Source organism: Spermophilus citellus, assembly GCF_964194105.1.
Source record: "Spermophilus citellus genome assembly, chromosome: 4".
NCBI classification, from domain to species: Eukaryota; Metazoa; Chordata; class Mammalia; order Rodentia; family Sciuridae; genus Spermophilus; species Spermophilus citellus.
In genome coordinates, this window is record NC_138185.1 from 108,931,291 (window position 1) to 108,956,433 (window position 25,143).

At 39.8% G+C, this 25,143-nt stretch overlaps 1 long non-coding RNA gene across 4 annotated transcripts in view; it reads left to right on the forward strand.

Moving 5' to 3' along the window:
* LOC308647863 overlaps positions 1–3,521 on the forward strand; it is a 33,716-nt gene extending 30,195 nt beyond the window's left edge. For all 4 annotated transcript variants that reach the window (XR_014021718.1, XR_014021719.1, XR_014021720.1 and 1 more), the window contains 2 exons: positions 2,592–2,618; positions 3,224–3,521. This is a non-coding gene — a long non-coding RNA (uncharacterized lncRNA). The remainder of the gene's footprint in view (positions 1–2,591; positions 2,619–3,223) is intronic.
* The last annotated feature ends 21,622 nt before the right edge of the window (positions 3,522–25,143 follow it).

Consider the following 25,143-nt stretch of genomic DNA (forward strand, 5'->3'; position numbering starts at 1 on the left):
ACTAAAACAATATCTAAAAACAACAAAGAAAGAAAAAAAGTGCTAAGTCAGTTGAAAAGATGCATAGAGCAATGTGTGCTGGAGGGATGTGAAGCTTCTATGCTCTGTCCCAGTATGCAACCCTTCAGGGACCTCCCAGAGTCCAGAAGCTCTCCAACACTATCCTTTGGGGTTTTAATAGAGGCTTCATTACACAGACATGATTGATTACACCATTGGCCACTGGTGATCAATTTAATCTTCAGTCCCTCTCTGCGCCTGGGGAAAGTGCCATTCCTTTAATCACCCCTTGGTCTTTCCAGTGACCAGCTCCCCCCTGGAGCTACCTAGTAGCTACTAGCCATCCTCAACTTATTAGCATACAAGACACAGCACTCTGGAGACTCTGAGGATTTGAGGAGTTATACACCAGTCAACAGGGCAAAGACCAAGTAAATAGTTTGCACTATTTCAGAGAACCTTTACAACCTAAAAGATACTGGAACATTTTCAGAATCCCATTTGGAATTAAAAATTGGTGTAGTCCATCATATTGCATGAATACATTTCCCAGGAGAAGTCACTCAGGTTTGTAGGCTAGCCTTCAATCTTGTCAGGTTCCCAAAGCAGGGGCAGCCTCTGCAAACCTGTCTTCCCCCTTTTAGGCACCCAGTAAAATTGAGCTAAGAGACAATGGTGTCTCTTGCTTGAGCCTCTTCCTAGGTTAATGTAATATTGAATTTCTGTCAATTCATAACCCATTTATTCATGCCTTTACACTCAGCTACCATTCTTCCTTCTCTTTATTTACACCTAAACATTTCCTCCCTGTGGAATGGACATCAGGTTTGGTCACTGTGTTTGTCTAAACAGCAGGCAACAATATTAATCTACCAGTGCCTCCCCTTGGTCCACTGGCCCACAGGCATTCAGATAGGGCAAATTGACACAGGTGCACAATTAGTGGACTGTTTGGGGGGGTTTGTTTGTTTGTTTGTTTTGTTTTGGGGGTGGGGTACCCGGGATTGAACTCAGGGGCTCTTGGCCACTGATCCACATCCCCAGCCCTATTTTGCATTTTATTTACAGACGGGTCTCACTGAGTTGCTTAGCGCCTTACAGTTGCTGAGGCTGCCTTTGAACTCATCATCCTCTTGCCTCAGCCTCCCCAGCCACTGGGATTACAGGTGTGTACCACCCACCTGGCCCTAGTAGACTATTTTCACCACAGGCAATGTAGATTCATTCATTGTTAACCTCAATTGTGCCAGAGGGAGTGGAGCATGACCCACCTGCCTCAAGCCCTTGGGAATTCTGAGAGGGAGTTTAGAAACACAGTTACAGTTTCTTGTTTAGTAATAGTTCCTGCTTCAAGACCTTGTAGTTGTAAAACCTGATCCTGTGACTACTATATCAGGATTAGGATGCAGGGGGTCGGATTTGAGGTGATGTGGAAAAGAAATTTTAAAAATGGTCATTTTGTATGTGTTTTTAACATTCATTTTTCTTGTGGATTTTTACAAAAGAATTGTTCTGGGTGTGATCAGAAAATTAAAACTGGGTCCTGTACCATAGAAAGTTTGAGAAGCCCTACTTCAGAGGGTCTCCCATATCACAAACACACAAAAAATAAACTGACCCAGGAGCACATGGGAACTGGTGCTTTGTGCTAGCATGGCACAGCCTGGGACCAAAACGTCAGTTCCAGTGTCCACACTGTTCAGGGCCCAGAGGATCACTGCTGCTTACCTTTTGCCCCGAGTCCTCAAGACTGAAAACAACTGTGTGTGAATGTCTCTGAGGTTTCTGGATTGTGCTTCTGCCAACATCAGAGAGAGAAACCACTTCAGAGTACAGGGAGGATTTGAGTGGCGGAAGCACTTAGGTAAGAAAAAAGACAAATTAATTAACTTGTCAAATCCTTTTTCTCAGATTGAGGGAAGGCAATCATCTCTTGCACAGTGAAATACCATTTCCCAGTAGGGCGACACATCCATTTCTTGCTTCTCTTTGTGCTCTGGCTCTTAGTTCAAGAGGGACTCACAAATTAATGTGGTATTAACAACTGCTTATGGTGGCTGAGGAATATTTTTGCCATAGTAACACTTTATTTTACCTTTAAATCTATATCAATGTAGGTATAGATGTCACATGTATGAATTCTTCACATTACTCCATAAATCTAGATATTACTCCAAGAGATTGTGGAATTGCAATATGAGAGGCAGATTTTCGATGGCAAAATTAAAATATTTTGCAGTTTTTTCCACAATCATGATTATTTCTTTTACATAATGCCATAAAAATATCTGAACAAAATATGTAAAATTCATGATTCATTTTCAAAGTTCAAATATTCTTTTAAGATTTTTTTATAACATTCTTTATATTAGTGAAACTTTTTCCAGATTGAAATTATTTTTTTTAAATTATCTAAGAATTACTAATGACTTAAAAAAAAAAAAAAGATAATTTGGCATCACTGACAGTAGAAAAAAATTGTGCAAAAATCTTGATTTTTAACAACATAATTAAGTCATTTGCAATAAAAATTAAATTTAATGAAAATATGTATAACAAGTTATGGATTATGTTTATCTTTTCTTTTGCAGTGCTGAGGCAAGTATTCTACCACTGAGGTACTTTCCCCATCCCTAATTATGTACATCTTGATTTTATTATTTATCAAAACATCACTGGCCCATAACAGAATATCCAAATATGTGCAAAAATAATTGAATTCTGTCACCTTTACTATTTTGCCAACTTTAAAAACTAAAATGACAGGGTTGGAGATATAACCCAGTGGTCCACCACATGTCTAGCATGCCCAAGGCCCTGGGTTTAATTCCCTGCACCAAAATAAATAACCAAATAAGAAATAAATAATTAAAAAATCATATATTGTTCCACTGTACTTTTTAATTTTTTAAAATCTTATGGGGGTTTATTTTCCACGGTAGAAGGATAAAGCATTTTTATCTAATAGTTTACTGGTTCCGTTTATAATTTTAAACATTTATACATATGCTATGTGGTCTGCTTGGAGAATTGCTTAGGGTTACCTTCCTAAGCTGGGCCAGGGCTTCCCAATAGCTGAATGGAGGTTTGAGAGGTCAAAGCGCACTTTAAGTTACTCAGAGAAGAGCGTCAGTGGATGGAGACATGAACTGAACACAAACCTCAGAAGGGAGACATGGTTTTTAGAAATCATTATTTATAATTAATTCCATGTCTCTTTCAGGTTTCAGTTAGTAGAAATGTTTGTATGGCTTTGGCCTAAGAAAGCCACCCGCAGTGGAACTAGAAGTGGATGTCTCCAATGGCCACCTTTGTGATCCTCTTTTGTTGCTGTTCCTTCTTTGATCCTGGAGAGTTAGGATCTGAGTCCCACTGCAAAGGACTGTGTGTGATGACTTCATCCCAGATGGTCTCTCCAAATCCTGCTTTGGAACCAATGCTATTGGCTAAAGCCAGGATGAAAAGGGCTTCTGGTCATCTACAACTGTTCATCTATGCCCAAGGTCAAGATCATGTGGGCAACAAAAAGATGAATGTTTCCTCCTGTCATCATCAGTACCATTTCCCTGCTAAGGGGCCCTTGCTTTGTTCCTCTGTGTGAACGTGCATGCATACAAATGTACCTTTACAGTCAATGCTGCAATAAACACCCCTGTACAGGGGCCCATAGGTGGATGCTTTTATTTCTCTGGAATAAATTCCCAAGAGTGGGATCACTGGGTCAAAGAGCATATGTATTTTTAATTTTAATGGATTTTTCCAGATTGATTTCCAAAAAGGCTACAGTAATTTACATCTCCACTAGCAATGATTGAGAGTGCACTTTTCCTCCCATATGCAATTGGTATAGAGACTTTAATTTTGCCAGGCTAGAGGGTGTAAATGATATGTTATTATTACTTTAATTTGAATTTCCCTGAATTCTAATGAATTTGAGCATCTTTCCATAGTGCTGGATATTTTTCTTCTCTAAATTGCCTATTTCTCTATCGGGTTGTTTATCTTTTCTTCTTCTTGTTTTAGGCCTGGCACATTCTAGGCAAGTGCTCATATCTACCATTCCCAGCTCTGTCTTTTTCTTAACAATTTGTAAGAATTCTTTGCATATTATGGGGTTGGCCTTTTATCTATCATCTGCAATACAAACACATTTTCCAAATTTACTTTTTGTCTTTTGACATTACTTATGGAATATTTTGCCACAAAATGTGTGTTTAGAAATATACATATATGGGAAGTGATATTGATCAAATTATATTGTTATGTTGTATGTAGGTACAAATATATAACAACAAATCCCATCATTATGTACAACTATAGTGCACCAATAAAAATGTGTGAAAAATATATAGGCAAAAACATCCATTTTTTACATCTAGGTTTCCAACCTTGGTTGAGAATGTCTTCTAACTGTTAGATTATATAAAGCCCAGGTTATATTTGCCAAAACTGTTATTACAGTACAATATGCATAAAAAAGTGCATATATTTTTATGGATTGATAAATTTTTGCAAAGTGAGTACACTCAATGTAACCAGGACCTAGATCAAGAAACAAAACCTTTGTAGGGTGCAGTGGTGCACACCTGTAATCTCAGTGACTTGGCAGGCTAAGGCAGGAAGATCTCAAGTTCAAGGTCAGCCTCAGCAATTTAATAAGAACCTCAGCAATTTAGTGAGATTCTGTTTTAAAATAAAAGGATGGGGTGGGGGGCTGAGGTTATGGTTCAGCAGTAGAGCTCTTGCCCAGCACATGTTGGGCACTGGGTTCAATCCTCTGCACCACATAAAAAAATAAAGGTATTGTGTCCAACTACAACTAAAACAAAATATTAAAAAAAAAAAAAGAGTAGGCCAGAGATGCAGCTCAACAGTAAAGGCCCCCTGGGTTCAATCTCCAGAAAAAAAAGAAAAGAAATAAGGAAACAAAATCTGAGCAATCCTGACCAGCACCTGACTCTCCTTCATGTCCCCTTCCAGCCACTTCCCTCCCAAAAGATTAACCTCCACCCTACTTCTTGCAACAGAGTTTAGGGTTTGAACTTTATCTAAATGAATCTTTCCCTTGTGGCTTACTTGTATCTAGCTTTAATTCAGTATCATGTTTGTGAGATTCCTTCATGTCGTTCACTCAGTCTCCTTGCTCTGCACTATTCCTGTATATAAATTTTATATATACACTGTTTCACTGTCGATGGACGTTTGGGTTGCTTTCATTTTGGAGCTACTCCAAATAGGACTGCTATGAACATTCTTGTACATGTTCTTTAGCAAATGGAGATCTGCATTTCTGCTGGGTATTTATCCAAGAGTGTAATTTCTGGGTCACGGGAAATGTGCACATTTAGCTTTCATAGATATTGCCAAGCAGTCAGTCATCCAGAGCAGTTGTTCCAATTCCACCCCCAGCAACGTAAGAGACTTCTCAGCACTCTGCAGCTACCTCAACACTTAATATCATCTGATCTTTTCATTTTAGCCATTCTGGTGGGGATGTGCTCCTGTTGCATTGTGGTTTGTCTTACCACCAGATCTTAATACTTTACATTTTACATTTTTAAGCCTTTAATCCATTTGGAATTGTAAAGTCCGCTTGTGACTTTCTTTCAGGCAAATAACCAGATGTGCTAGACAAAATAAAGTATCTTTTGTCCTAATGTGTCTTAAGGTATAAATAGGCCTTTGCCAGGTAAATGGAATGGGGGAGAATGCTCCAGGCTGCAGGAACTGCATGAGCAAAGGTGTGGAGGCATGAACCAGCATGCTGTATGCAGGAGCTTCCACAGGTGTGGCTACAATTACCAGGGAGCAGTAGCAAGTGGCACAGGAGGGTGGGCAGGGCCAGATCTTGCCATTTCCACACTCCTACCCAGGCTACCATCGAATGGATGTACCAGTGGGAAAAGGATCCTCTCTGCTTCTGATGTTTAACACTTCTTGATGTTCTTTGATCTTCATTTTGAAAAGTGTGATTATTAAAATGTCACTCTTAGGGGAAGGAGATTCTGTGTTGACTGAGACCTCACTTATTAAGATCCATTATATATACTATTTATTTCGTTTCATTCTCATAATGACTCCATGAGGTAGACCCTGTTAATCTTGATTTACAGATGGAGAACGTGAAGCTCAAACAAATCACATGGTTTGCCCTCATACATACAGCCAGTAAGTGGCAGAGAAGAAGCTGGAACCCAGGTCTATCTTCCTGCCAAGCTGCAGCCCCCAGATGCACTGCTGGTGGACAGATGAATTGAACTGGCAACCACTCCGCAGAGTGATACATGGGAAGAAGCAGAGATTTACAATCATTATTACATCAGCCCCTGCCAACAAACCCTGTTAGTTGTTTTCTCTTCTCCAGATACACTGATGGGTTGATTTCTTGGGAAATTGGGCTACCGTTCCAGGCAGCAATGGCCTCCTTAGCTGAAAGGCATGAAGGGTAAGCCTGCAGTGGCTGCTTTGGGCCATGGGTCTGCAGAAAAAAAAAAAAAAAAAGAGAGAGAGAGGAATACCCTGGGAGAAACAGGATTAGGTGAGAGGGATAGCGAGGAGGACTGTGTCCTCCTTGCTTTCTTAGTTACAGAAAGTCCAGCTGCTCCTTCCTCCTATGAGAAACAATCTCTGTAGCCTACAATAAACCTCCTGATCTCCTGTACCCTTGTGGGCAGGTCTGTTCCTCCCAGCAGGGAGATGTGAACACTCACTGCCATGAACACACTGGCACACAGACACACTCAGACTTGCAGAAGTGGCACACGGCCCCACACCAACCTGTAGCAACAGAAACAAATGCACTCTCAGAAAGAGCCTGCCTCCTGGAATATGAGAGCCTAGGGAACCCACAGAGCTCCAGAGCTTCCATAGCGTACAGTGTGTGTTCTTCTGCAGAAGAAGTCACACAAATAATGAAGCTGCTTCCCACCAAAGAGAAATTTTAACTGCAAGAGATAATTGTAGAAAAGTATGCTGAAATTATGAGGTGCCATTTTCCCTCTATCAGATTGGCAAAGATCTAAAAGTTTGATAATACCTAGTGCAGGTGGGGATGTCAAGAGATGCCATCTGGCAGAAAAAAATAAAGTATTCCAATGTGTGGGGAAAGCTATTTACCAGTATATGTGAAAATGTTAAATGTAGCTACTACCCTTGAAACTAGTGATTCCATTGCTAAAAAGTTTAAACACACAAACACACGTATATATACTTGCACACACCAAAAAAAAATTGATTAAAGAAGTTCATTGCAGCATTTGCTTATACCATAAAATGTGAAATAACTAAAAATGTCTATTCATAGAATTCCAATCAAATAAGTGAAAAGATACCTACACCATGGACTATTATTTGCCATTTAAAATGCTGAGGTAGAGCTCTATGTTCTGAGGAAATGTCCACAATAATTTCTTATTTAAAAAAAAAAAAAGTACAGATGAACCAGTTGTTTTTACCCTACTCCTGTTTTTAGGAATATGTTTGTATATGCACATAGAGTGTCTATAAGATTCATAAGAAACTTGTTACAATATGTAGCTCTGGAGAATGGGAAGGAAGCAGAGAGGAAAGAAGTGAAGGGAGACTAGTTTTTAACAGCCTTTTGTAGTATTTCCCTATTCACAATGAGCATGTATTAACTGTAATAAATCATTTTAACTCTGAGATTTTAAAAATGTATTAAGGTTCTGTAAGATTTCACTTAGAAAAAGAGTCTGATTGTTAGTAAATTTGAGAAAACTTTATGTTCCCCAAGCCCATTGTACAAACAGCGGTGGCTCCCTCACCTATAATTCTAAACCAGCAAAAACTGGGCCAGATTTCTGATATGGGGAGAAAAAGCAGTCTCTGCCATGCTGGGCTAGTGTACCCTTCGAGGTTATCTGATTCTACAGTAGTTTCCATTTTTCACTGTCCAAAAATAATACAGATCATTCTTGACGAGGGTAATGCAAGTGAATTTTATCCAGTGGAGGTAGGAGTGATTCCCCTTCTCAGCTGTGGAAGAAGCCAGATTTGTAGCAATTAGCAGATTCCTTTCATAATCATTTGTTTGCCAATATGTGTTTCTAGTCTTTGTATTGAAACCATTAACACATTACTGGTTTCATTAATTAATGAATTAATTAAAATCATTGACATACGTGTTCATACTTTACTTGTATGAGGCATGATTTTTCTCTTTAAAAAATTATCTTTTAATAAAGTAGAACAACAAAGGCCACTTGATGGAGAAATTTTCCCAGTTGGGTGTCTACTGTAGCAAATATAGTACTAGTCGCCAGGCCTCCGACGTGAGCTGGACTCTGAATTGGGTGTGTTACTTACATCATCAAGTAACAAGATTGAAATCGGTCTTAATTTAAATTGCATACTTATCCCATACAGATATATGGTTAATTTAGATGCTTTCCCACAAATAAATACACATGCAGGCTCACACCTGCACAAACCCACCCACGGGCATCTACAGGCCCCTGCTGACCTGGTGCACAATCTCACACAGACCTCCTCTGGCCGCCCCTCCCCTGCCGCAGCCAAACGGACACAGGCGCTCTTGCAGCTCTTCTCATCGGGGGAGCTAAAGGTTGGAGATGGAGCAGTGGCTCTCCCTGCCTGGCCTCATCTGTGAGCGCTGAGGGAGAAGCGGTGGCTCCCTCACCTATAATTCTAAACCAGGGAACAGAATGGAGCTCGGATGAGGCGCTGAGGGGCTTCAGGCCAGGTAGGGAAGCAAAGACCCATCCTCAGAGCCAGCCCAAAGTGCAAATGGCCCCCACACAAGCGGAACTAGACCCGCCGGGTTTCACGCCCAAATCTCAGGGGCCTTCAAGAAGGCTTCCCGGAGGTGCTGAGGCGACCTCAATGCTGCGGTTTGAATACCCTGGAGAAAGCGTGGGGTGGTGGTGCATGCCCATCATCCCAGCGACTGGAGAAATTGAGGCAGGAGGATGGCAAGTTCAAAGCCAGCCTCAGCAATTTAGCAAGGCCCTAAGCAACTCTTGTAATTAAATATAAAAAAGGGCCGGGGATGTGGCTCAGTGGCTAAACCCCGCCTGGGTTCAGTCCCCGAATAAAACAACCCTGGAGCAAAAGGCTTCTAGCTCACACGCTGCGCAGCAGCGGATAAATGGACTGAGTAAGGAAGGAAAAAGCCAAGGTCTCCAATCCCTGCTCTGTTAGGGTGATAGCGTTTCTGTTTGCCTTCAGAATGCGAGGACAGGCTGCTGGCCTGGCCTGCAGGCGGGGAGCAGCTCAGCTCCTAACCTTAGCCGCATGGCAGCAGCTCTTTGCGATGCGCTCGCGGCGCCCCCTGCGGGCTGCGAGCAGCTCTCCCATAGCCCGCCACCGCCGGAGGACGCGGGCCAGGGAAGGGTGCCCAGGGTTTCAGGTTAGTCCAGAGCTCCATCCTCTGCAGCCACAGGAGTTGCCCCTGCAGGTAGGGCTTTTTAAGCAGAAAAGCCCCAGTGTTCTCTTACTCACCCCAGGAAGGACAAAGAGGCCAAAAGAGTTGAATCAAGAAGTAAGGAAAAATGGGCTGGGGATGTGGCTCAAGCGGTAATGTGCTCGTTTGGCATGCGCGGGGCGCTGGGTTCCAGCCTCAGCACCACATAAAATAAAATAAAGATGTTGTGCTCACCGAAAACTGAAAAATAAATATTTAAAAATTCTCTCTCTCTCTCTCTCTCTCTCTCTCTCTCTCTCTCTCTCTCTCTCTCTCTCTCTCCCCTCCCTCCTCCCCCCCCCCCAAAGAAAAGGATTACTGGGGCATTTTCTTTCCTCCACTCCCAGGACAGAGAAAATCCGTTATCCTTTGGACATAAGGTGTCTCCCAACAGCTTATGTGCTAGATAATGCAAGAATTTTCAGAGATTAAACGATTGGATTAAGAGAGCCTTAACCTCTCTGATATAAGGAGGCTGATTCATAGTGGGGTAGGGAGCGGGAGCATGGGAGGAATAGACAGAACTCTAGATAGGGCAGCCGGGTGGGAGGGAAAGGGAGGGGGCAGGGGGGTTAGCAAGGATGGTGAAATGTGATGGACATCATTATCCAAAGTACACGTATGTACTTTGTGACACAAATTGGTGTCAACATAATTTATATACAACCAGAGATATGAAAATTTGTGCTGTATATGTGTAGTAAGAATTGTAATGCATTCCGCTGTCATTTATTTTTTTTTTAAAGAGAGAGTGTGGGCTGGGGATATGGCTCAAGCGGTAGCGCGCTCGCCTTGCATGCGTGCGGCCTGGGTTCGATCCTCAGCACCACATACCAACAAAGATGTTGTGTCCGCCCAGAACTAAAAAAATAAATATTAAAAATTATCTCTTTCCTCTCTCTCCTCTCTTAACCTAATCAGTGGATTAACTTGTAAGGGTAGGCAGGTAGGGTGAGGCTAGAGGAGGTAGGTCACTGGGGGTGTGACTTTAGGGTTTCTATTTTGTCTTTGGTTTTGCCAAGTCCTCAGCTGCTTTCCCCTGCCACGCGGATGTCCTATCTAGAGTTCGTCTGTTCTGCCTCACCTTAGGCCCAAAGCTATGGAACTGCAAGCCAAAATAAACTTTTAATCTTCTAATTGTTCCCATCAATTCTTTTGGTTATAGCAACAACAACAATAAAAAGGTGGTAAATATGCAGTAAGTGGTTGTACTAGTTCCATGCAAATTGATTGAGGCACATAGATTGAGCTTGAAACCCACAACTCCACGTAAGAGGCAGCAGGAGATACTCTACACCAGGTTGGTTTTCTAGGCTCTAGGCTACTCATGGATGTGAAACCATTGTGCTAATGGATTCTGTGATGACAAAGCCAGCTGTCACAAAGCAGCAGGTACCCCAGATTCTCCCAGGCATGGAAACAACAGTGAAAACTGCCATGTTAGTCTTCTGCCTTCTGAAACTTGGCAAAGTGAAATTTGCTGAAAAGCAAGCATTTCTGTCTGTTTTAAATTTCATTTCTCAAAACAAACAGACAAAAAAACAGTTAACTTTCATTTTGACTTTTTACTCTTATATCTTTTGGGAAATTGACTTTTTAATATAAATTTAATTGAACATATGTAGTTTGGGTAGGAAAATATAATCTATTTGTTGAACTATTTTCCCAGTGAATTTCTATTCATTTTTCATTTTTGAAGTTATTCTCTATTGTTTTAAACAGTAAGGAGAGCCACAAACTAACAAAAACATGTATTATGTATTATAGTTTCAACATCAGGACTGACTTGCTTAGAGAAATCTGTTTGCAATAGACTAAAATGAACTGTAATTCCCCTTCAAAGGAATATTTAGAAATAAATTATTAGCATCACTAATTCATTAGGGGAAAAAGTCATAATCGTAAATGGGGATAGGGGAATGGATTGCCTCCTCTTTCTGGGAGGTCAGGGGGAAATATCAAAGGGAAACCTTCATACTCTGCTACTGCTGCTAAAAGCCAGTGACCCCTGGGGCTGACCACTTGGGATGTTAACTGCTCCTGACACATGCACTGAGGGCTGTGTCTGTGGTATGAAAAAGGACCATTACCATAGAAGGTGATAGTCTGCCCTGTTTCCTTTGTCAGAATTTAAAAACAAAGTGTAGTATACCTTTGGAAATCTAAGATTCAAGTCCCAGCACCCTATATCCTCACCACCACTTCCACAAACTGTAGTTTGGGGCAAGTCACTTATCTCTCCCTGTCCAATTTCTTATCTGTAAAATAAAGAAGAATAATATCCATATCATGTGATTGTCAAAGGATTCATTATTTTATTATTCAACAATTGCTTATTGATTGCCAAGCACTAGTCAGTCACTGATGAGAGCAGACAAGGTCTCTGGTCTCATAAAATTCATATTCTAATAGAGTAAGATCACAATAAACAAGTAAATTAAGAAACAAGTGAAAAGATCATGTTGATAATCAGTAGAAAATAAAATAGGGGGAGTGATAGAAAAAAACACAGACTGATTGAATTATGTTAGTTGGTCAGGGAAGGCCTGTCTGAGCAGATTGTATTTGAGAAGAGCTACAGATGTCATAGCACAACCAGATATGCAAAGATCAAGGCACAGAACCTTCCAGATGTCAGTAAGAACTACAGCAAAGGCCCTTAGGAAAGGTACCAGGCAGTTTTTGCTTCATAATAAACTACTTCTAAAGTTAGTGGCATAAAAATAATAACCATTTATTTAGCTTATGTTTTGTGGATAAGCAATTCAAACTGGGCTCAGCTAGGCTATTCTTCTGATCTCAGATGATCTTACTCTTGGCAGTGGTCAGTAACCAATCAGCTGGGTGGCTTTGCTTCTTAGAGCTGGCTGGCTGACTGCTGGGGCAATGGGAGCAACTGGGCCATGTGCCTTTCATCCTAGTGGAAGCCTGCAAGGCCTTCTAAGGCTTTCCTTCAGATCTAGAACCATGTTACAACTGCCTTCTATTGGCAAGGCCAGCCCAGATTCAAGGAGTGGGAAAAAGGATGATCAAAGGATTCTAAGAGACATGAGCACCAGGGAAAAGGAGAATTGTGATTTTTATAATTGGTCAAAAAGAAACAGAAGGGCTGGGGATGTGGCTCAAGCGGTAGCGCGCTCGCCTGGCATGCGTGCGGCCCGGGTTCGATCCTCAGCACCACATACATACAAAGATGTTGTGTCCGCCGAGAACTAAAAAATAAATATTAAAATTCTCTCTCTCCCTTTAAAAAAAAAAAAAAGAAAGAAAGAAACAGAAAAAAAAAACACAAAAAAACTCCAGTGTGGCCTCTGCAATTGTTGAGGAGTGTTATGGGCTGAATTATGTCCCCTCCCCAAATAAAACCCAAATGTTGAAATCCTAACCCCTTTGATATGGTTGCTGTTTCTTATTTTTGTTCTAATTGGTGGATAGTAACATCTGGTACATATTCACAAGCCATATGTCTGACAAATAACTTGTATCTACAATAAATGAATACACATTCTCTAAATTCAAAAATAAACTACCTTAGAATGTGTCTGCATTTTTATACAGGGTCTTTAGAAAGGTAATTAAGTATAAACAAGGTTGTTAGGATGTACTTTTAAAAAAAAATTTTTAGTTGTAGGTGGACACAATACCTTTATTTATTTTTATGTGGTGCTGAGGATTGAACCCAGTGCCTCACACATGCTAGGTGAGCACTCTACCACTGAGCCACAACCCCAGCCCCATGATGGACTCTTAATCCAATATGACTGGTAGGAGAATGAAAAGACAAAATGAATAGACCAGGAGGAAATATTTGTGAACTACATATCTAATAAAAGATTTGTATCTAGAATACAATAAGAAAGCAAATGATCCAATAAGAGTGGGCAAGAGATATGAATAGATACTTCACCAAAGAAGATATGAGGCCTAGGTGGAGTGAATCTGCCACGAATCCAGCCAAGGTGGAGGGAGTCCATCACGACTTCAGCGCGAGCAGTAAGGCTGCAGCCCCAGCTGCCCGGCTCTCTCGGCCCCTTCTCCTTCTCCTCTCCGCCTCTCCGCTTTGCTTCTCCCCAGCTGTCTCTCCTCCCAAGCCCAGTCCCTAAATCTAGATCTCAATTTCTTTCCCCCACCCCGCCCGCTCTCCCGCGTGTCCGGTACCCGGCCCGCGCGGCCCCGAGGCACCGCCTCCCCTCCCCCAGCCCGCACCCCCTCCCCGGGGGTCCCGAAGGCCGCTGCTGCCGCCGCCGCCGCCTCCCACGGAGCACCATAGAGCAGACTCTTCACCGCGGGAGTGAGCTGCCGAGTTAAATGAAAAAGCTGATAAGATGAGTGACAATTTAAAATCTAAGTGATCCGAGAACACACACTGAGCCCTGATCAGCTGAATTCAAACTCCCGTTCACCTGCTTCCCGCAGACAAACAGCTGTGACTCAGCACTAATCCATCCGGCTGAAACAACTGGTCAGCCCTTCTCATCCTATGGAGGTAAATGCCTACCGAGCCTTCATAAGTAGTGGCCACAGGTTTGAAACGGGGCATGGGAGAGACAGTAAGGACCCACCCGTTGCATTGGTCGCCCGGCAAAGGGAAACGAACTGTCGACATTTGCAAGAGACACTACTATGGCAGAGAACTGACGTCATCAGACTGCTGCGGAGGAGATAACTTCATTGAAACCTGCAGCTACAGGTGTGTGATCCCCTAGCCTTCCCTCTCCACACATCGGGGAAACCTTAAGGGCCCCTCCCAGCTCTCCCGTAAGGGCCCCTCCCAGCTCTCCCGTGAGTGCGACAGCCAGCCCGAGGGAATCAGTGGTGGCGCGGGACTACCGCTCCCACCAGGGTGACTGCTGAGGTCTCTTGCACCAGCTACGGGGAAGTGGATACCGGAGGGCAAGTAAAATCCGCTGAGGATTCTCGGCCCCAAGCTCTACAAACTTAGGGTCTGAGGGAATGGCAAACTGGAAGAGTGTGCCCAGTCGTTCATGAAAACAGGGCTCCCGGGAGCAGCAGACCTGGCGTGTAGCCAGTATTGTGGTGAGAGGGGCCTGGCTAGAGGAAAAGTGGGAAGTGACTAGACACAAGAGGAGGCCCTAGACACTCAGGATTGGAGACTTGCCCAGTCTGGGAGGAGCTGCTGCACAGTGATTGGTTCCCGCGTATTGACAGGAGAAACTTGACCTGGTGGGCACAGCGCCACCTACTGGAAGAGAAGTTAATCAAACTCTAAGACCGTATTTATTAGGTTTTGGTTTTTTTTTTTCTTTTTCTTTTTCTTCTTTTCTTTTCTCTTTTTTTTTGATTTGGGTTTTTCTTTCATTTTCATTTTTCTTTCTTGTTGTTTTATTAATTTTTTTTTACAAAATATTTTTTTAATTTTTTTCTTCTAATTTTAATTTTAATTTTTTTAATTATCATTATTATTATTTTTTAATTTTTTTCTTTTTTTAGTTCTTTTTTTTTCTTCTTTAGTCTTTTCATTTTTCTTATCCCCCTTTCCTTGAATTCTACCTGCCTACTCTCATTCTCTTTAGTGACTTCTTCCCTCCCCTTCTAATACCTTTCCTCCCAAGCATCAAATTAATTTATAGGAGTAAACAGTAACTCAGCAGTCAAACAGAACAAGAAGTAACATGAGCAGCTTCAAAAAACAAGGAAGAAAAGGAGTACAAACAATGCAGGACAGCCTAAATATACAGGAGGACCTAGAGTCATCAGAAAAATGGTCATATAAAGAACTCAAGGAACACCTTAGACAGATGGAATGGAACCTTAAAGAGGATACAAGACAGCAAATTCAAGCAGCGAAAGAACACATTGAGAATGAATTTCATAAACACATAAAAGAAGAAGTTAAGCATCTTTATCAGGAGATAGAGATTATAAAAAATAATCAAACAATAATTCTAGAAATGAAGGAAACGATAAACCAAATTAAAAACTCAATTGAGAGTATCACTAACAGAGTGGAGCAAGTAGAAGCCAGAACGTCAGATAATGAAGACAAAATATATCATCTTGAAAAGAGTCTAGCCAACTCAAAAAGGCTGGTAAAAAATTATGAGAAAAACATCCAAGAGTTATGGGATAACATAAAAAAACCAAACTTACGAGTCATCGGGATAGAAGAAGGTACAGAGATTCAAACCAAGGGAATGAGTAACCTGCTGAATGAAATAATTACAGAAAACTTTCCAGAAATAAAAAAGGAAACAGATATACAAATTGAAGATGCATACAGGACACCAAGCACACAAAATCAGAGTAGACCAATGCCAAGACACATTGTTATGAAGATATCCAATATACAGAACAAAGAGAAAATATTAAAAGCTACAAGAGAAAGGAGACAGATTACATTCAGGGGTAAACCAATAAGGTTAACAACGGATTTTTCATCACAGACACTGAAAGCAAGAAGGTCATGGAACATTGAAAGACAATGGATGCCAACCAAGAATTCTGTATCCAGCAAAATTAAGCTTCAGGTATGACAACGAAATAAAAATCTTTCATGATAAACAAAAGTTAAAAGAATTTGCAGCCAGAAAACCAGCATTGCAAAGCATTTTGAGCAAAACACTACACGAGGAAGAAATGAAAAACAATAACCAAAACCATCAGTGGGAAGTGCCTCAGTAAAGACAGAGGGCGAGGGGAAAGATAATCATGGAGAAACAAACTAAATTTTTTTAAAAAAGGATAAACAATCAAACATGGATGGAAGTTCAAACCATATATCAATAGTAACTCTGAATGTTAATGGCTTAAACTCTCCAATAAAGTGACATAGGCTGGTATCTTGGATTAAAAAAACAAATCCAACAATATGCTGCCTCCAGGAGACACATCTGATTGGAAAAGACATACACAGGCTGAAGGTGAAAGGATGGGAAAAAATATACCACGCACACGGTCCTCGTAAGCAAGCAGGGGTGGCCATCCTCATATCGAATAAAATCGACTTCAAGACTAAGTTAATCAAAAGGGATAAAGAAGGTCATTATATACTGTTAAAAGGAACCATTCACCAACAAGACATAACAATTATCAATATTTACGCACCAAATAATGGTGCTGCGACATTCATAAAACAAATTCTCTTCAAGTTCAAGAATCAAATAGACCACAACACAATAATTATGGGTGACTTCAACACACCTCTCTCACCATTGGACAGATCCTCCAAACAAAAGTTGAATAAAGAAACTATAGAACTCAATACCACAATCAATAACCTAGACTTAACTGACTTATATAGAATATATCAACCATCATCAAATGGATATACTTTTTTCTCAGCAGCACATGGATCCTTCTCAAAAATAGACCATATACTATGCCATAGGGCAACCCTCAGTAAATATAAAGGGGTGGAGATAATACCATGCATTTTATCTGATCATAATGGAATGAAACTGGAAATCAATGATAAAAGAAGGAAGGAAAAATCCTACATCACATGGAAAATGAACAGTATGTTACTGAATGATCAATGGGTTACAGAAGACATAAAGGAGGAAATAAAAAAATTCTTAGAGATAAATGAAAATACAGACACAACATATCAGAATCTATGGGACACAATGAAAGCAGTTTTAAGAGGAAAATTCATCGCCTGGTGGTCATTCCTCAAAAAAAGAAAAAACCAACAAATAAATGAGCTCACACTCCAACTCAAAGCCCTAGAAAAGGAAGAACAAAACAACAGCAAGTGTAGCAGAAGGCAAGAAATAATTAAAATCAGAGCGGAAATCAATGAAATTGAAACAAAAGAAACTATTGAAAAAATTAACAAAACTAAAAGTTGGTTCTTCGAAAAAATAAATAAGATCGACAGACCTTTAGCCATGCTAACGAAGAGAAGAAGAGAGAGAACTCAAATTACTAACATATGGGATGAAAAAGGCAATATCACAACAGATGCTACAGAAATACAGAAGACAACTAGAAATTATTTTGAAAACCTATATTCCAATAAAATAGAAGATAGTGAAGACTTCGATAAATTTCTTAAGTCATATGATTTGCCCAGACTCAGTCAGGAGGATACACACAATCTGAACAGACCAATATCAATGGATGAAATTGAAGAAGCCATCAAAAGACTACCAACCAAGAAAAGCCCAGGACCGGATGGGTATACAGCGGAGTTTTACAAAACCTTTAAAGAAGAATTAATACCAATACTTTTCAAGTTATTTCAGGAAATAGAAAAAGAGGGAGCTCTTCCAAATTCATTCTATGAGGCCAACATCACCCTGATTCCAAAACCAGACAAAGACACCTCAAAGAAAGAAAACTACAGACCAATATCTCTAATGAACCTAGATGCAAAAATCCTCAATAAAATTCTGGTGAATCGAATACAAAAACACATCAAAAAAATTGTGCACCATGATCAAGTAGGATTCATCCCTGGGATGCAAGGATGGTTCAACATACGGAAATCAATAAATGTTATTCACCACATCAATAGACTAAAAGATAAGAACCATATGATCATCTCGATAGATGCAGAGAAAGCATTCGACAAAGTACAGCATCCCTTTATGTTCAAAACATTAGAAAAACTAGGGATAACAGGAACTTACCTTGACATTGTAAAAGCTATCTATGCTAAGCCTCAGGCTAGCATCATTCTGAATGGACAAAAGTTGAAGGCATTCCCTCTAAAATCCGGAACAAGACAGGGATGCCCTCTATCTCCACTTCTATTCAATATAGTTCTCGAAACACTGGCCAGAGCAATTAGACAGACGAAAGAAATTAAAGGCATAAAAATTGGAAAAGAAGAACTTAAATTATCACTATTTGCAGATGACATGATTCTATACCTAGAAAACCCAAAAGGGTCTACAAAGAAACTACTAGAACTAATAAATGAATTCAGCAAAGTGGCAGGATATAAAATCAACACGCATAAATCAAAGGCATTTCTGTATATCAGCGACAAAACTTCTGAAATGGAAATGAGGAAAAACACTCCATTCACAATATCCTCAAAAAAAATAAAATACTTGGGAATCAACCTAACAAAAGAGGTGAAAGATTTATACAATGAAAACTACAGAACCCTAAAGAGAGAAGTAGAAGAAGATCTTAGAAGATGGAAAAATATACCCTGTTCATGGATAGGCAAAACTAACATCATCAAAATGGCGATATTACCAAAAGTTCTCTATAGATTTAATGCAATGCCAATCAAAATCCCAACGGCATTTCTTGTAGAAATAGATAAAGCAATCATGAAATTCATATGGAAAAATAAAAGACCCAGAATAGCAAAAGCAATTCTAAGCAGGAAGTGTGAATCAGGTGGTAGAGCGATACCAGATTTCAAACTATATTACAGAGCAATAGTGACAAAAACAGCATGGTACTGGTACCAAAACAGGCGGGTGGACCAATGGTATAGAATAGAGGACACAGAGACTAATCCACAAAGTTACAACTATCTTATATTTGATAAAGGGGCTAAAAGCATGCAATGGAGGAAGGATAGCATCTTCAACAAATGGTGTTGGGAAAACTGGAAATCCATATGCAACAAAATGAAACTGAATCCCTTTCTCTCGCCATGCACAAAAGTTAACTCAAAATGGATCAAGGAGCTTGATATCAAATCAGAGACTCTGCGCCTGATAGAAGAAAAAGTTGGCTCCGATCTACATATTGTGGGGTCGGGCTCCAAATTCCTTAATAGGACACCCATAGCACAAGAGTTAATAACAAGAATCAACAAATGGGACTTAATTAAACTTAAAAGTTTTTTCTCAGCAAAAGAAACAATAAGAGAGGTAAATAGGGAGCCTACATCCTGGGAACAAATTTTTACTCCCCACACTTCAGATAGAGCCCTAATATCCAGAGTATACAAAGAACTCAAAAAATTAGACAATAAGATAACAAATAACCCAATCAACAAATGGGCCAAGGTCCTGAACAGACACTTCTCAGAGGATGATATACAATCAATCGACAAGTACATGAAAAAATGCTCTCCATCTCTAGCAGTCAGAGAAATGCAAATCAAAACCACCCTAAGATACCATCTCACTCCAGTAAGATTGGCAGCCACTATGAAGTCAAACAACAACAAGTGCTGGCGAGGATGTGGAGAAAAGGGTACACTTGTACATTGCTGGTGGGACTGCAAATTGGTGCGGCCAATTTGGAAAGCAGTTTGGAGATTCCTGGGAAAGCTGGGAATGGAACCACCATTTGACCCTGCTATTGCCCTTCTTGGACTATTCCCTGAAGACCTTAAAAGAGCATGCTACAGGGATACTGCCACATCGATGTTCATAGCAGCACAATTCACAATAGCTAGACTGTGGAACCAACCCAGATGCCCTTCAATAGATGAATGGATAAAAAAATGTGGCATCTATACACAATGGAGTACTATGCAGCAATAAAAAATGACAAAATCATAGAATTTGCTGGGAAATGGATGGCACTAGAGCAGATTATGCTTAGTGAAGTTAGCCAATCCCTAAAAAACAAATACCAAATGTCTTCTTTGATATAATGAGAGCAACTATGAACAGAGCAGGGAGGAAGAGCAGGAAGAAAAGATTAACATTAAACAGAGACATGAGATGGGAGGGAAAGGGAGAGAAAAGGGAAATTGCATGGAAATGAAGGGAGACCCTCATTGCTATACAAAATTACAGATAAGAGGTTGTGAGGGGAATGGGAAAATAAACAAGGAGAGAAATGAATTACAGTAGATGGGGTAGAGAGAGAAGTTGGGAGGGGAGGGGAGGGGGGATAGTAGGGGATAGGAAAGGTAGCAGAATACAACAATTACTAATAGGGCATTATGTAAAATTGTGGATGTGTAACCGACGTGATTCTGCAATCTGCATTTGGGGTAAAATTGGGGGTTCATAACCCACTTCAATCTAATGTACGAAATATGATATGTCAAGAGCTTTGTAATGTTGTGAACAACCAATAAAAAAATAAATTTTTAAAAAAAGAAGAAATGAAAAAATGCTCAATATTAGTCATTAATAAAATGAAAATAAAGATGACAATGAGATAAACTCCATACTATTTAGAATCCCTAAATTTAAAAGATTGACCATACATTGGCAAACATGTAAAGAGGTGGAATGCCAATACACTGCTGAATATAAAATAGTTCAACTACTTCAGAAAACAACTTGGAAATTTGTTAAAAAGTTGAACATGGGGGCTGGGGATGTGGCTCAAGTGGTAGCATGCTCACCTGTCATGAATGAGGTACTGGGTTCGATCCTCAGCAGCACATAAAAATAAAATAAAGATGTCATGTCCACCTAAAGCTAAAAAATAAATATATTTTTTTAAAGTTGAACATGATTCAGCTATTCTATTCCAAGATATTTCTCAAGAGAATAGAACACACACACTCTCATACAAAGACTTGCACACAAATGTTCATAGCAACCTTATTTGTGATAGTAAAAACTAGAAACAACCTAATGCCATCAACAGGTGAACAGATAAATCATGACATTTCCATACAATGGAAAAAAAAAGATTAACATTAAACAGAGACATGAGATGGTTAGCAAAAATAAATACATAAATAATAAGCAAACAAACTAAGTAACTAGTACAACTTAGAGAAGAACTTATAGAATAAAAATAATACATTGGACCTCATGAAAATAAGAAATTTCTGTTCTATGTAAGTCTGTTAAGAGAATGAAAAGATTATTAGGAAACATTTACAATCCTTATGCCTGACAAAGGACTTGTGTCTAGGATATATGAATATATTTTCTTAAAATTCAACAATAGAAACCAAACAATCCAGTTAGATAATGGACAAAAGACATGAAGAGACATTTCACTGAAGAAGTATGAATAGCAAATAAGCATTTGAAAAGAGGCTCAGCATTACTAGTCATTAGGGCAGTGTAAACAGTTGTCACTATATATCCACTAGGACAAAAACAAAAAATAGTGACACTATCAAATGCTGGAAGGATGTGGAGAAACTAGATCTCTTATACATTGCTTTTGGGATGTGAAAAAACTAAACATATACTTAACATATGACCTAGAAATTGTACTCCTAGGCATTTATACCAGAAATATGAAATCTTATGTACACACAAAACCCTGTACACAATTCTTTCTCACAGCTTTATTTGTACTAGCCCCAAACCAGGAAACAACCAAATGTCCTTCAATGAGTAAATGGCTAAACTAACTGTGATCCATTCATACCATGGAACACTACTCAACATACATAAATAAAGATGGGCAACAACTTAGATGGATCTCAAAGACATTGTGATGAGTGAAAAAAAAAAGTGTATTTGTTCGTTTTTCTGTGGCCAATACATGATATCATGGACTGGGTAAGTTTCAGCAAAAAGAAGTTAATTTTGGCTCATGGTTCTGGAGGTCCAAAGTCAGGGGGTTGTACCTATTGATGGCCTTTTTCTTGGCAGAGTGCAGGGCATCACATGGTCAGACAAGGAGGCAAATATGTGCGTGTGTCTCTGCCTCTTCTTATAAAGCAGGTAGTATTCAATCATGGGGGCTCCACTCTGCTGACTTTATCTAATCCTAATCACTTCCCAAAGGCCCCACCTCCCACGTCTAAATACTGTGGTTGGATTATTCCCAATCCTCTTTTTAAATTTTTTATCTTGAGTCAGGATCTCTCACTAAGTTGCTGAGGCTAGCCTCTAACTTGTGATCCTCCTGTCTCAGCCTCCCATGTCACCCACACCTGGCTATGTTTCTGCCCTCTCAATACCTAACAAGGGGAATTAAATGTCAATATGTGAACCCTTGGAGGACACACTCAAACTATATCTAAACCATAGCAAAATGCCAGTCTCAAAAGATCATATACTATATGATTCCACTTATAACATTCTCAGAATTCTAACAAAATTATAGAGATGGAAAACAGATTAGTGGTTGCCAGGGGTTAGGGATGGTGGAGAATGGAGGTGGTTGTGTCTATAAAGGGGTAGCAGGAGGGAATCTTTGTGGTGGCAGAATAGCTCTGTACCTTCATTGACTGGTGGTTATTCAAACCTCCAGACATGAAAAAATGACATAGAAATAGACACATTACAATGTCAATTTACTGATTTTGATGTTGCACTATAATTATATAAGATATATCTACTGGGAGAAACTGGGGTAAGGGTACACAGGAATTCTCTGTACTATGTTTGCAACTTCCTGTCAATCTATACCTATTTTGCAATAGAGTAAAATTTTTTTTGAAAAAGCAATTAGTGATTGATACACTGCAATCTAGATAAATTTTAAAGTAATTAAGCTAACTGAAAGAAGCCGAATAAAAGAGTATAAACTATATGATCCCATTTATATAAAATTCTGGAAAGAGCAAATTGATCTACAGTGACTGCTTTAGTCACTTTTCTCACTGCTATGATTAAAAGATCTGATCGGAACAATTTTAAAGGAAGAATAGTTGAGGGCTCAAAGTTTCAGAGGTGTTAGTTCATAGAAAGCTGGCACCATTCCTCAGGGCTCCAGGTGAGCAAGAACATCATGGTGGGAGAGTGTGGCAGAGGGAAGCAGCTCACATAGTAATCAGGAAGCAGAAAGAAAGTCCACTCCTGAGATAAAAAATGTATACCCCATAGCCACACCTCATCTCCCTCCAGCTACCTCTCAGTTAAACCCTATCAGAGGATTAATTCAGTGATTGGGTTAAGACTCTCACAACCCAATCATTTCTCCTCTGAACCTTCTTGCACTGTTTCACAGGTGAGCTTTTGGGATACACCTCACATACAAACAATAATAGGACAGAAAGCAGATCACTGGTTGTCTGGGTATGGGGAATAGGGCACCATTTTGGCATCGAGGAGTGGGAGAGAAGAATTACTAAGAGCCATGAGGAAACTTTTGGTGGATGATGGGTCTTGTTTATCTTGATTGTAGTGATGATTTCAAGATATATGCATATGTCAAACATATCAATTTGTATATTTTAAATATTATATAATATTTTAAATATTATATATTATAATATCTATTTATTTAGTGCCAAAAGATGTGCATAGACTTTACCCATGAATGTTTAATATATTATTTGGAAACATTTAAGCAGACCTATATACATGGAAGGATCTACCATAGCTTTAGATGGAACAACTTCAGATTGCAAAAATGCCCATCTTCACCAAATTGATCAAAATCCTGTTTTTTTTTAAGATAGGCTTATTCAAAATTGAATATGGAAATGAAGAAAAGTGCCAAAATGTTTATTTAAAAAATAAGATAAAAGAATTTACATTATCAGATATCAAGACAGCAAGATGCTGACATGGAATAAGCCAGTCATCAATTCTGCAGCACACTCCAGCTGGCTCTCCTCTAATTCAATCTGACACCATCTACCTGGAGATAGCAACTGATTTCACGGGTTGAAGGCTCAGTTTCACAAGATTGCCACCACTTCAGACTCAGTTGCAACTCAGGGCCTCTGGGACTTTTGACCAACTGGCTGCAAATTAGAGTTCCCATATTTCCCTCAGATTTGAATAATTTGTTAGAGAAGCTCATGGAACTCAGGGAAACACTATACTTAGATTTACTGATTTCTTATAAGGAATGTTTTAAAGGATAAGAATAAGAAGCCAGATGAAGAGACACATAGGGTAAAGTCTGGAAGGATCCCAAGCTCAGAAGCATCCATCTCCATGGAGTTGTGGTTGGCCATCCTCCTGGCAAGTACATGCATTCTTGTCCATTTTCCTGTAAGACTCCATATGTTCAGCTGTCCAGAAACTCTCTGAACACTATTCTTTTGGGTTTTATGAAGAATTCATTGCATAGGCATGACTGAAAATTGGACAACCATATAAAAATGTGATTGGACAAAACAGGTATGATCTAAGGCCAATAGAGCAATAGAGTAGATGGGGAAACACAGCAAGGTCTCTCTGTTCAGATTCTTTTTATTTAATTATTTTTTTGTAGTTGTAGATGGACAGAATGCCTTTATTTTATTTATTTTTATGTGGTACTAAGGATCGAACCCAGTGCCTCACACACGCTAGGCAAGCACTCTGCCTTTGAGTTGCAGCCCCAGCCCCTCTGATCAGATTCTTTAGCATTCCTTGAAAATATAGAAAAAGACCCCTTCTGAAATGGAGATCTAGCCATTTGTACCAGACAAGGTAGATCAGAGGTTTCTTTTTGGCTAGTGGCTGCAAGGTAAGGGAATATTGGAGTTTCTATGACTTGCCTGAGTGATGAGAAATTCTAGTATGTATGGTCAGCCTTCCATATAAAAAGGAGCAGTGAAGGGGGTGGGGGGGGAGAGAGAGAGAGTGAGAGGGGAGATTTTGTTTTCTGAAGCCTTTTCCTGCAGTGTCCCAATATTATTCTGATAGCTTAGGAAATAACAACTATGAAAGTAATGAACCAGGAATTGTGGGTGAAAACCAAAAAATATACACCGTATTGCACAGATGCTGTGCTAGGCTCTTTTAAGATACCTCTACTTCAGCCATTTTAAAGTAGAAATTATTTTTCAGATAAGGAGACTGAGGAATAAATACGTTCAATAACTTAACTGAGGCCATGCACATAATAGGTGGCAGAAGCAAAACCAGGCATTAAACCCCAACTATTTCCATTAAAGTACAAGCTGTTGGTGCCCTGCAGTGCCTATTTGTCACCTTTCCTTTCTTTCAGAATCC